At 39.5% G+C, this 13034-nt stretch overlaps 2 protein-coding genes across 7 annotated transcripts in view; one reads left to right on the forward strand and one right to left on the reverse strand.

Moving 5' to 3' along the window:
* Positions 1-12336, reverse strand: part of fam49a (family with sequence similarity 49 member A) — a 32860-nt gene extending 20524 nt beyond the window's left edge. For 2 of the 6 annotated variants that reach the window (XM_083563121.1, XM_083563118.1), the window contains exon 1: positions 12217-12336. The gene's annotated coding sequence lies outside the window, so the exon portion shown is untranslated. Of the gene's footprint in view, positions 1-8543; positions 8638-12216 lie in introns of those variants that run through there. The other 4 variants (XM_083563122.1, XM_083563119.1, XM_083563123.1 and 1 more) reach the window with 4 other exon arrangements.
* LOC310738067 (uncharacterized protein) overlaps positions 1-13034 on the forward strand; it is a gene marked incomplete at its 3' end in the record, with an annotated part of 255387 nt that overhangs the window by 165558 nt on the left and 76795 nt on the right. The window lies entirely within an intron of this gene.

Consider the following 13034-nt stretch of genomic DNA (forward strand, 5'->3'; position numbering starts at 1 on the left):
TCTTCATCAGACTCCAAAAAAACCGCTGCCTTCCATGATGCAAACAAAAGGCAAACAGTGACTTCTCGCAGAAGGAGACCCAAGAACACTTCTGAGAATGTCCTCAAGCACCCTGAGGAATGTAAAACATCTCCCTCACACACACACACACACACACACACACACACACACAAATTGTGTACAACATTTTTGTTTTATGTGGGTTTTCTTCATCCAAAAAAAAATTAAATTATATAAAATAAAATATAAAAGTAATTTCTTCAGTAAGGACTAACTGCAGCTGAACTTGGAGCAGATTTGCAAGCTGATCTGATCTACTGCTTCATGCCGGTGAATTCAAGCCACGCCCACAAACTTCCTTTAAAAGCCATGATGACTAAATGGTGCTGGTGGAAAAAAGGACCTGGTACTGATTTAATTACAGTTTACTTGGTCAAGTTACAGTGTGCGTGATAGAAATAAGTAAAACTTGACAGGAAATTTGCATACGTTTATTTTTTTAACATAGTTGCAGAATAAAAATAATCAAGTCGAAAGATGACAAATCAACAGGAGCAAACAAGAGACAATTCGTTTATATTTATCAGAAAAGTGTGTTCAGAACTCGTTTGCTCCGCTGCATTTTCTTTTCGTCTTTGTTTGTCTCAGGAGGCTTAAGAACAGCCACTGAGGATTTACGTGGCACTGATGTATAAACAGTCGTTTAACCCGATCGCATGCTGTATTTATCTGGTCATGGTTGCTGATGCTGCAGCAAATATACAAACCAGAATCTTAACCCAGGATACAATGAAAAAGGCCGGCTTTTGAATAAAGTTATGGTAAAAGTAAACAAGTAAAGGTATGAGCAGCATGAAAGGTAAAACAAGACACCTGGGGATCGGAATAACTCCGGGGTTCACGCCATATTGAGCAAAATTCTCCTCAAAACTTTTTAGTAGGGATGCACCGAAATGAAAATTCTTGGCCGAAACCGAAAAAGAGGAAAGCAAGGCCGAAAACCGAAACACCGAAAGAAATTATGGCAATTATTATTACCATTGCATTTATGGCTATGATTGTGTACTAAACTTACTAAAATCAAGGCATTTCAATTGCATAAATTAAATATTAAAGTTTCAAAGAATAAATCAATTACAAATTATGAAAATATTTATTTATAGCACATTGCAACAATGCACAGGATAAAATAAATTAAAATTCAAACTGAAATGTTTAACTTAAATGCACTCATGTGTACATTAAATAATAATGTACAGGCCCTCTGGCCTGCTGAAAGGTTGTACAATTAAATATGTTCTTTCATAAAAACAAAGTGGATTCAGAACAAGTGCAATTGTTTAAAGATACAATAAACACTATCACCGTGAAACTTTCTGCCTTTTCAATAACGTCCACCACAGACGGAGTGCGCATGCTCAGAGGGGTTTTGCTTTTCTGTGCCGCGTTTCTCTCATATTCAGCATAGCGATCGGAATGTTTGTATTTCAGGTGATAAATTAAACCCGACATGGAGAAAGTCTTTACAGACGAAATTTCGGCATTACATGTTTTGCAAATCGCTACCCGTGGGTCTTTCTCAGATATACTGAAATACGTCCACACCGCAGACATGTTGTTTTAGACATGCATGTGCAGGCAGCTGTGTTTGTTTGCGTCATCACAACAAACAGTTTCGGCCGTGTTTTTTCGGTGATCAAAGTCTTTCGGCCGGAAACCGAAAATGCACTTTTGGGCCATTTTCGGCCGAAAATTTCCGGTGGCCGACGGTGCATCCCTACTTTTTACGGATACAATTATTTGCACTACGAGTCACTTATAAACCGATACTGCACCCTGTATATACATTATATATATATATATATATATATATATATATATATATATATATATATATATATATATATATATATATATATATATATATATATAAAAGTAATGGATAAAAAAAATAAATATTTGAAAAAAAAAGGAGAAAAACAGGAAGTAAATTTGATTTGGGAAGAGAAGTATATTTTTGAAAGTGAAAATAAATCTAAGTAATAATTCCAAATACACATACTCCTGAGGTACGAGGGATCCTGATCCTTTCTTCTCTCCGGACCTCCCTGATTCAACCTGACAGTCTGCTTCTGGATGGAATTTTGGAGGTGCTGCTGCTGATGTTCCACATGAACAGCTAAAAGATCCATGAAGTTACTATGGAGGGTTATAAACCGTGAGGATATATTTAGACTGCAATTAACACAAACCGCTCGTTATAATGACTTATAATCGTTTTGTATTCAAGTGTCCATCAGGGAACGGTTAATAACCTCAACAATGATGCAACTGTAATAAATGGACATTTGGCGTCATTCAGATGAGGCCTGGTTCCCTTTTAAAGCTGGTTCCTCTCAAGGTTTCTTCCTCATATCATCTCGGAGAGCTGTTCCTTTGCCACTGGCTCGGTCATGAAACAATCTATTTAATTCGGCTAGATATCAGTATCGTGTGACAAGGATTTTTATATAGTAAAATTTTTTAATATTTCTTTCAGAAACTAATCAGTAAATACATATTTTTTTTCAACACTCACAAAATGTCAGAACAACTGGCTGAAAGGAAAAGTGACAGAAGCAAGTTCACAGCAGCTGGTTCCGTTTTGCCTTCACATGGCTACTGGAGGTGGGGGCAGACACGGGGCAACTACACACCACCACAAAGACCCTCGTGCCACACGGTCTTTAGCGCTGTAGTGGAGGAACCTCGCACAAGTAAAAGTGCTGATCTCGAAACCAGAGAAAAAAGTGCACAGGTTCCTCCTCAGTGTAATTAGAGTTGTTGTATTTAATAAAGTGTGGAACTAAAGGAGTTAAACATAAACAGTGTGGCTTCAGGGCGTAGCTGCGACCGGCTGCTGCTGCTGGTGGTGGGGTTGGTATTCAGGAGGGGTCTCCATGGCCGGTTGTAAAAACGTGTAGGAGTCAGGGGCACACAATTCCTGCTATGAATCGCCGCTGGCCTGAATGCCACTTCTGTATTGTGAAAGTCGACGCGTCTCAAAAGCGCCGTGTCTCGGGGTCGAGGGAGAAGACAGAGGGTCTTCACTGAACGCTGAGCTCCATCTGAGACATCACTGTTAGGCCTGACACAATATCAGCATCTAACTGACTGCTGCCTCTGTTCCTCTCCATTAAACACGTCGAGAAAGAAAGAAAGAAAGAAAGAAAGAAAGAAAGAAAGAAAGAAAGAAAGAAAGAAAGAAAGAAAGAAAGAAAGAAAGAAAGAAAGAAAGAAAGAAAGAAAGAAAGAAAGAAAGAAAGAAAGAAAGAAAGAAAGAAAGAAAGAAAGAAAGAAAGAAAGAAAGAAAGAAAGAAAGAGAAAATCTCGGGAGTGAGATCAGCCGCCTCGCTTCTTCACATCTGCAGTCGCACTTGCAGAGGTTTTAAGGATAAAACAGTTTCTAGCAGTTGTTGAATGTTGAACAGAATACAAACCCAGAATCATTAATCTACCACTGATAATGAAATTATCATGCTATCTGTAAAAGACCGGGAAAATCAGCCAAACAAATTAATTATGGGGCAAATGCAATTCCATGATAAACCAACCGGAGGCGTGAGATTCAAACCGGGGTAAAGCGGGGGATTACTGTACACACATATGTATACAAACACACACAACCACTGATCAGGCATAGAATTATGACCACCTGCCTAATATTGTGTTGGTCCCCATTTTGCTGCTAAAACAGTCGTGACTCATCGAGCATTAACATCATTAACTTCTTCAGCAGTTTGAGGTACAGGAGCTCGTCTGATAGAGCGGACCACACGGACCAGCCTTCGTTTCCCACGTGCATCAATGAGCCTTCGGCCGTTTGTGACCCCTTCGCCGGTTCACCACTGTTCCTTCCTTGGACCACTTTTGATAGACACTGACAACTGCAGACCAGGAAGATCCCACAAGAGCTGCAGTTTTGGAGATGCTCTGACCCAGTCGTCTAGACGTCACAATTTCACACTCAAATCCTTACGATCGCCCTTTTTTCCTGCTTCGAACACGTCAACTTTAAGGACAAAATGTTCACTTGCTGCCTAATAAATATATCCGCTCACTAACAGGTGCCATGATGAACAGATAATCAGTGCTTTTACTTCACCATTAATAATGTTATAACGTCATAATAAGCACACCTGTGTACTTGCACAACAGCTTCTACACATTTTTCAGTGCCATAGCATTTCTAAAGTTGTATCCCTAACCACATTGTTTATGGATATTTTATTAATGAATGGCACAATGTTAGAAATAAAGTCAGGGAACATTCAAGAATTACTCTAGTTCCCACTCTTACTTACATAATAACTGCAATAAACAATCATTTCCTGATCAGACTTCGTCACTCTCACTCTCTCGGTCACTCTCACTGTCGCACTCTCTCGGTCACTTTCACTGTCGCACTCTCTCGGTCAGTCTCACTGTCACGCCATTTTAGCAACCAACCAGAAAGCATAAACCTTCGAGACGCCGCAGAATTCGATGCTCCCATGCAGAAAAACTGACACTGTGAACACATCGTGTTGTGACCACATCTGTACTCTACTGTGTGTGTGTGTGTGTGTGTGTGTGTGAGTGAGAGATGAAGATATAAACTTGACTTGACTTATGTACTTTTCAAACGATGCCCCATTTTGCCAGGAAGATTCCCAGAGTATGAATTTCACAACGGTGTAACTGACCATTTAATGTACAGTACATTTAACAGTAAACGTCATGAACGTTCAGCTTCTTTCCACACATTCCCATACTTGCTCTGAGGCATCAGTTGTTATTATTTTCCTCTTTGCAGCGAGAACATCAATACCATACATACGCTTCTGGGGGAGTATAAACCAATCTAGTCACCAACACTGATGTGTGCTTATGCATACTAATAGGTACCTTTTTAATAAAAAAGAAAAAAGGTACCCACTAGTATTAGTAGTAATAAGACTAGTATTGTTTTAGGAGAAAACTACCTGTATGCTTTGAAACCTTTCTGAATGAAATTTATTACTTGATCATCATCATCTTTTGGCTGCTCCCATTAGGGGTCGCCACAGTCTCCATACCCCCCTGTCCTCTACATCCGCCTCTTTCACACCAACTACCTGCATGTCTTCCCTCACCACATCCATGAACCTCCTCCTTGGCCTTCCTCTTTTCCTCCTACCTGGTGGCTCCATCCTCAGGATTCTTCTACCAATATAACTCATGTCCCTCCTCTGCACATGTCCAAACCATCTCAATCTCGCCTCCCTCACCTTGTCTCCAAAACGTCGTACATGTGCTGTCCCTCTAATAAACTAATTTCTAATCTTGTCCATCCTCATCACTCCCAACGAAAACCTTAACATCTTCAGCTCTGCTACCTCCAGCTCCACCTCCTGTCTTTTACTCAATGCCACTGTCTCTAATCCATACAACACCGCAGGTCTCATCACAGTCCTATAAACTTTCCCTTTCATTCTTGCAGATACTCTTCTATCACAAATCACTCGTCATTACTTGATCATCAATAAGATTAAATGCTCAGTAATCAATTAATAGCCGAAATTAAAAGTTGCAGCAACTCAATACCACTGTGCTCACGCCATGACTTGGAAAATAATAGAAGTAAGAAAACAAACAAATTATATATATATATATATATTAAAAAAAAAAAAAAAAAAAAAAAAAAAAAAAACATCCACAGCTACACCTTAACAATAGACACCTGACCATTAGATGCGTGTGTGTTTTTTTTTTTAACATCCCATTCCACATTTAGTTCCCATGTGCTGTAATAATAACCTTCACTCCTCTGGGGAGATGTTCCAGTAGATTCTGGAGATTTGTGTTCATTCAGCCACAAGCGTGTGAGTAAAGCCAGCTACTGATGTAGGTGAGGGTGTGGAGGCCTGGGGTGCAGTCAGCGTTTACATTCATTTCAAAGGTGTTTAATCGAAGGAGATCATCATCTTCATTGAGCTGGCTTTGTGCACAGGGGCATCATGATGCTGGAACAGTCGGGTGTCCAAATACTATTATCTATATTGTGTATATAAAACCCAACACTAAGTTCTCCTTATATGAAACTATTTTACAGCACGATGTGTGTGTGTGTGTGTGCGTTTAGGAATTCCATTCCTGCTGCAAGTCACCAACTGTTACCATGAATCTAAAAACATCATAAATTTGAGTGTCCCAGCAGCTGGCGAGAGAAACAGTTCACTCCGCAGCGTAAAATTGCACGCCAGCTGCCGAGTCAGCTCTGCAAATACGCGAACACCACGCAACAGTCTCGCCTCACAACGAACGTGTGAACCTGCGCTCCCGTATCACAGCATACACCTCAGACAAAAGGCATGTCCCCGGCGTGCAGCCGCGCTTTAATACACAGGATGCGCATCCGAAAAGTGAAATGAGAACAGGAAGTGCTGAGAATGAGAGAAAACATCACGCTTTATTTTCCACTGTGCTGTACCGAGGCACTGAAACGCTGCTCGCCGCCATTTTCGTCCCAGCTCAATAGGAATGCTGTGAGATTTTCAGATCTTGGGAGGCACGTGAAAAAAATTGGCCGCCTCGATCACGTTCTCCTCACAAACGGGTGGTTATTGGATTTGATTTTTGGTTTCTTTTTGCTTTAACGCTAATGTCAGCTTCTATTCACACCGAAAGCAATATAGTATAAAGTATATAACTAAATCCAAATGTAGTCCTAAAGTGTTTAGAAAAACACATCATCATAAAACATCTTAACTTCATTAAAAAACTTTTTTCAAAAAGTATCAACAGATTAAAACAAGTTTGTTGGAGGGGTCGAGGTTTTACAGTCAAGAAAAAAAAAAGAGCTGATATTCATCACACCCCAGCACTTTATGATGCTACATAGGCACTGTTGTGGTCTTATATGAAATCACAGGGTTCATGCCAGAGCTAAAAAAACAAAACAAAACAAAAACCAAACCTGTTACTCCTGCATTATTTTAGGCTTTTCGTTATTTGATATTTTACAATCTGGGTGATTTCAACTGACCTCAAAACAGCAACAAATCACGATCAAGCCTGGGAAAATGATGTGAAGGGACATTATGTGATTAGCATTACTTCCCCATTCGATTGTGTACTGCACTTTTCCATCATTACTTTGAGAACATGCCATACTTTTTAAATTAGGGGCATAACAATTACGAATAAACACTGTATTAATGCTTGATTTAGACAAGCGTGTCATAACGCTAAGGATAAAAGACGGTCATTTTAGTCATCTTTGGAGCTCTATTACGATTCAACTTCGTGGTTTATTTTTCTCCGTTCAGTGAACATTATAACAATTTATACATTAATTGAGCATTTATATGATTTAAAAAGAGGAAACACAGGAAAACCCCTCCTCAACTGGGAATTCCTACTAGGAAAACATGTGCGTGTTCTCTAAACTGCACTTCGATTTAATCTCGTAGAATCTCATAGACTCAGTAGTAAACACAACAGCACAGACTTATACTTTAGACAATTTATGTTAAATCAATAACCTCTAGACTCTGTAGGTTAATATTTTGAAGTGGAAAATACGCATCACTCATAATAGACAGCTAGCGAACCAAACAAAGTGGTTTCACACAGATTTTGTGTGGCTGAAAAACACAGAGCTCAAAAGTGTCAACATTCTGAGATGCGGATGAGCGTTCCCTCGGCTTGGCCTTTCTCTTACGGCTAATAAAAAGAAAGCGAAAAATATTCCACTCGTCTTCTTTCAAAACAACAAAGCAGACAGTTCTGATGACTCGCTCATGGAGGAAAAGTCCCTGTCACAAAGTCTCCTTACTGTAAACATCACCCTATTTACAGCTACTCCCGGAGAAACCACGATCTTACAGGCTGATCCTCATCCAACTCTTCTTGTAAATCTCCCCTTTCCTTTACGCTTCATAAACGCCACCAGCGTATTTGTAAAAGTTTACCAGGGTTCATGGGTCATCATAATACAAATAACAGGGCCTGGTTCATGTGCATGAAAGCAATAATGAAGTCTCGAAAAACTTAATGTGGCAGAACTTGCTTGGGGTAACTTCCCCCAGTGTGCAAACAAAACAAAAAAGAAAACTCCCAACAAGGGACAACAACAAGGGAAGAAGTGATGAATGAGACACGAGTCTCTCCTGTGCAGCTTCAGGGTGTTTCATCTCTGGCTGGTTTAAGGGGGTTGTGGAGGTTTTGAATGACCAGAAACAAAAAAAGGATCTTCAGAAACCCTGATCAACTCGATTACCCTCTTGCAGTCTGACAAATCATTTTACACTTTTACTGCATCAATTACTGTCCACACGTCTATACAAAAACAACTTGCTCTGTAAAAATGACATTTTTTCTATAGGATGTAAAACGAACCCAGCACACACCTGCTGTCTATCTGCTAACAAAGACGAGCTTGGACTGACTCTCATACGCACCACAAACGTCCTTATTTGCTTAGGGATCTGAAATATTCCTCGAAATCATATGTATATTCGTGAAGTGTCTTGTTTCTTTACCTTACAGCTGTAGATCGTGCAGCCTGGGAGAGGAAAGATCAGTGTGTGAGCGAAACCAACCATCAGTATCCTGTTTTTATTGTTACAGAGCCACCGCAGTGTACGATGGAGTGTGTTAAATTTACATGCTGCTAACTCACTGCAACGCTTCTCACACACACACACACACACACACACACACACACACACACACACACACACACACACACACACACACACACACACCTCTCTTATGCTTCCTCAGCATCACTATCTGCTCCTTCTTATATTACAAGCAAACCAGTAAACGGGGCATGAACTTTATGCGCTTTGACGAGACCAAAGCCCAATTTACAAGTTTTTCTCACATGCGTTATATTTCAAACCAATTGCTCGTCCCTTGGAAAAAAAAGAGGACCTGAAAGTAAACAAATGACGCTTTACTGCTTTTTTTTTTAAAGCAGATCTCGGACCACGCTGTGTTCACGCCACGACTACATGACCGTGCTGGAAAACCGGACTACGTGTAATGGCGTCACACAATGCTACAGTCTGGAGAGAGAAAAAAAATAAAGTATGACAAAAAGAGAACGGTACCTGAAATAAAACATCAGACACAGTTGGAGGAAGTGCATGATGCTGATCCACCAATGTAATACCGATACGGTTTTATGCGCGGCAGGACCAAACGTATATATGGACACCCAGGGTCTGAGTGTGAACAGAGTCCGGTGCGGTCCAATCACATTCCAAAATGGTCGCACAAGACCACATCACATTTGCATTCAAAGTCTTTGTGCCTCTTCTAGGAATTTTCTAGTGGTCCCCACTGAAGACATGTGCCAGGTGTATCCAGCTTTGTGTTTCACCTGTCTACCTGTGAATAGATCTCAGAAAAATCGCAGAAAATAAAACCAGGTGTGAACTGGGCTAAAGAGGACCAAACCTGTTCCAGCAGGACAATGCCCTTGTACAAAATATGTGCTCCATGAAGACATGGTGTGTTAGGGTTGGAGTGAAAGAACAAGTGTCCAGCGTAGTGCAAATATCAACCCTATGATCATCTTTGGGATGAACTGGAATACTGATTGAACCACAGACCTCTGCTCTTGTAGCTGAATGATCTCTAATCCTCACAGCCATGCTCCACCACAGCACTCATATTACAACAGCCAAGAGGGAATAATTCTTCAATACTGTTTAGAGGTTGACCGATTCAACCTCCATTGATTGACATGGATAGCTGATTGCTGGAACGATGGGTAAAAATCCATACAGTTTTTCCGGGTTGTGTTATACGAGAGCAGGCCTCTAGAGGTGAATCACTAATGCCACATGCTGTTTTTTTATTCACTTTTTATTATTTATATATTTTATTTTATTCATTTTGGATGTCACTATATTTTTTTGTGTTACTTTTTGTTTTAACGCATGCCTTTTATTTTCCTCAATATTTATTAATATAACTCATTAATTTCATGATTCAGTATTTTTTCTTTTTTTTATGTTTGTAAGCTTGGTACTATTTTACACTGAGTGGTGTTTGTTTGTTTTTTATTCCAGTATTCAATTAAAAAACTATCGGTTGATTATTCGGTTAGTACGATCCAACAGAGTTCTTAGTATCGGCAAAATCCACCATTAGTTGACCTCTAATATTGTTTGTAAGCATTAAGGAAAATCCCCTACAAACGTTTGACCTTGCATCTTTACTCACATCCCTGACTACCTCTGCAGAGAATTAGAGATAGCTTGTTGTGTTCACACATGCCCAAAAAAGTTAAGAAAAAACACTAAGTCATCGATCTGAGAGCTAGGTTTCATGTGTGAACACACTGTATGTGTGTGTGTGTGTGTGTGTGTGTGTGTGTGTGTGTGAGAGAGAGAGAGAAAAAAAAACTTACAAAAAAAATACAAAAAATAAAATTCTACTATAAAGAGGAAGTGACAGAGCGCTCCCTACATCAGTGCTGTAATCAGATCCACGCTGCAGCTGTCGCTGCAGATCATAATGGATCCGAGACAACAATAAATTAGAAGAAAAATTAAAAACTTCAACTGGTTTACACACAAAAACTCTCCACAGAACTCAAAGCTGAGATATACACTATGTGGACACCTGATTTTCCAGTCATATGTGGTTCTTCACCAAACTGTTCCCACAAAGTCAGAGGCCCACAATTATATAGGATGCATGAAAGTTGCCCTTCACTTAAAAACTAGGAGACCCAAACCTGTTCCAGCATGACAATGTTCCTGTGTACAAAGCCAGATCTATGAAGATCTGCTTCACATGGGTTGGAATGGAGGATTTTGATTGACCTCCTGAACATTTTTTAACACATTTTGGATAAATGTGAGCGCCAACTGCACCCCAGGCCTCCTCACCTCACCTACATCAGTACCAGTCTTTACTAACACACTTGTGGCTAAATCACCACAAAATCTATTGGAACATCTCCCCAGAAGATAAAGTTAAAAGACCCTTTAAATAAACAGCACATAGCATCCGTGATTAACCTCTAGAGGCCGCTTTCGTACTGTATAATGTATCTGTAGATATAGATGCAGCAATCAATTATCGGTACCAATTAACCTGCAAAAACAATGCATCGGCTGACCTCTAGATAAAACGGACTTCTGATCGGAAGGTTGCAAGTTTAAATCCCAGCACCACCGAGCTGCCTCTGCTGGGCCCCTGAGCAAGGCCCTTAACCCTCAACCACTCAGGTGCATAAGTGAGATAAGTGCAAGTCAATTTGGATAAAAGCATCTTCAAAATTATGTACAAAAACATGGTATTTCGTAAAAAATAAACATTAAACCAGTGAAAATTGCCTGCCATTTCATAGCTTAAATTTTCCACACACACACACACACACACACACACACACACACACACACACACACACACACTCTTCCTTCCTTCTCCTGACTCACTAACTTTCTCACACACACACACACACACACACACACACACACACACACTGACAGCATGCCACGCTCACACAATGCAACTCTATTTACATGCCATTTAAAATTGTTCCAGCTTCTGATAAGAAAATTTATTACCGGAAGTAATCAGGCATTAAAACGGAGGAAGAGTTATTTTCTTTCATTATATTTTTATTACACCCCCTCTACCAGGCTGGTTATGAGTTATAGAGTTACACTGTAGTATTACAGCACATTTTAGTGTCAATACAGCACCAATATAACAACTAAAAGTTATTAAAACATAGGTTGGAATATTTGTTTTGGTGAAAGAGCTTATAAGTAACATTTATATTTACAAATGAACTCTATACTATACTGTACCCCGAAGGCACGACTGGCACAGGCGCGTGCACGCGGAAAGCCTGGCGCAGTGAAAATACCTGAATTTAACTTCAATTATATATATATATATATATATATATATATATATATATATATATATATATATATATATAAACATATTTAATGGTGCTTAACTTTATTTCACATCAGTCTCCACTTTCTTTTCGGCTCCTACGACAGGAGCGACTTCCTGCGGTTTACGGAGGATCTACAGTAGCTTCCGGACACAACACGCGCGCGCACTCTGAATGGGCTTGAGGAATCCTACACACACGGACTTGAGCCCAAATTGACTTTAGGAAGTTTCTAAGACAGAAAATTTAAAAAATAGACCAGAAATAAAAATGAAACTTACTAGTATTCGGTTCGCCTATACTGCTCCCTCGGCGGACTTCTCCACTGTGGTCCTGTCTAAATCCTAACCCTTCCCAGGTCGCTTCAGAGTCGGGGAGGTCCATAAAGAAGGGGTGTGTCGGGTTTTTTTACGTATTTTGTCTTTTTAACAACATTCAATCTGTTCGACTAAGCTGTTCCTATTTCACCAGAACATGTGTTTATAGTCAAATAACCACAATACGTAAATAAATATATAAATATATATGTACATTGTTTAGGAAATATAAGACGCTCCCCCCTCACACACTTTTTGCATTTTGGTATTTCCCATGTGACGTTATCACAAGGGCACGTGAGGCAGGGTTTGAATTGGGATCGAGCCCGAAACCTGCTGCAGTGCAAATGGATTAAAGATGGCGGCGTCAGAATAGTTTTTATTTTATTTATTTAAACACTGTTTTTTTATAATAAAATGTCCCACTCTTTTATAAGACAATGTAATTAACCAAAACAAACAGAAAAAATGTGTTTTTTTTTAGGATTTGTAATACACACTCAATAGGAATAGAAGTAATAAGCACTGAATTATTTGGGGATGAAGGCTTTAGTAAGAAAATAAGGCATAAATAAGGATAATTATGCTATAATTGTTTCAAAAATATTTCACAATGCTGCTATTTTATATATATTTGCAACCTTTAAATCCAGTCTGGATAAGGATCTGGGCCATATCATTTGCAATACACCGTGAATAAGGTTTCAACAAAAGCAGTTTTTCAGTTGCTTTTTTGGAGAGATGGATTCTGAGGTTATGGTGAGGTAGATAAAACCAAATAA

This window comes from Silurus aristotelis (assembly GCF_946808225.1).
Source record: "Silurus aristotelis genome assembly, chromosome: 15".
NCBI lineage: Eukaryota > Metazoa > Chordata > Actinopteri > Siluriformes > Siluridae > Silurus > Silurus aristotelis.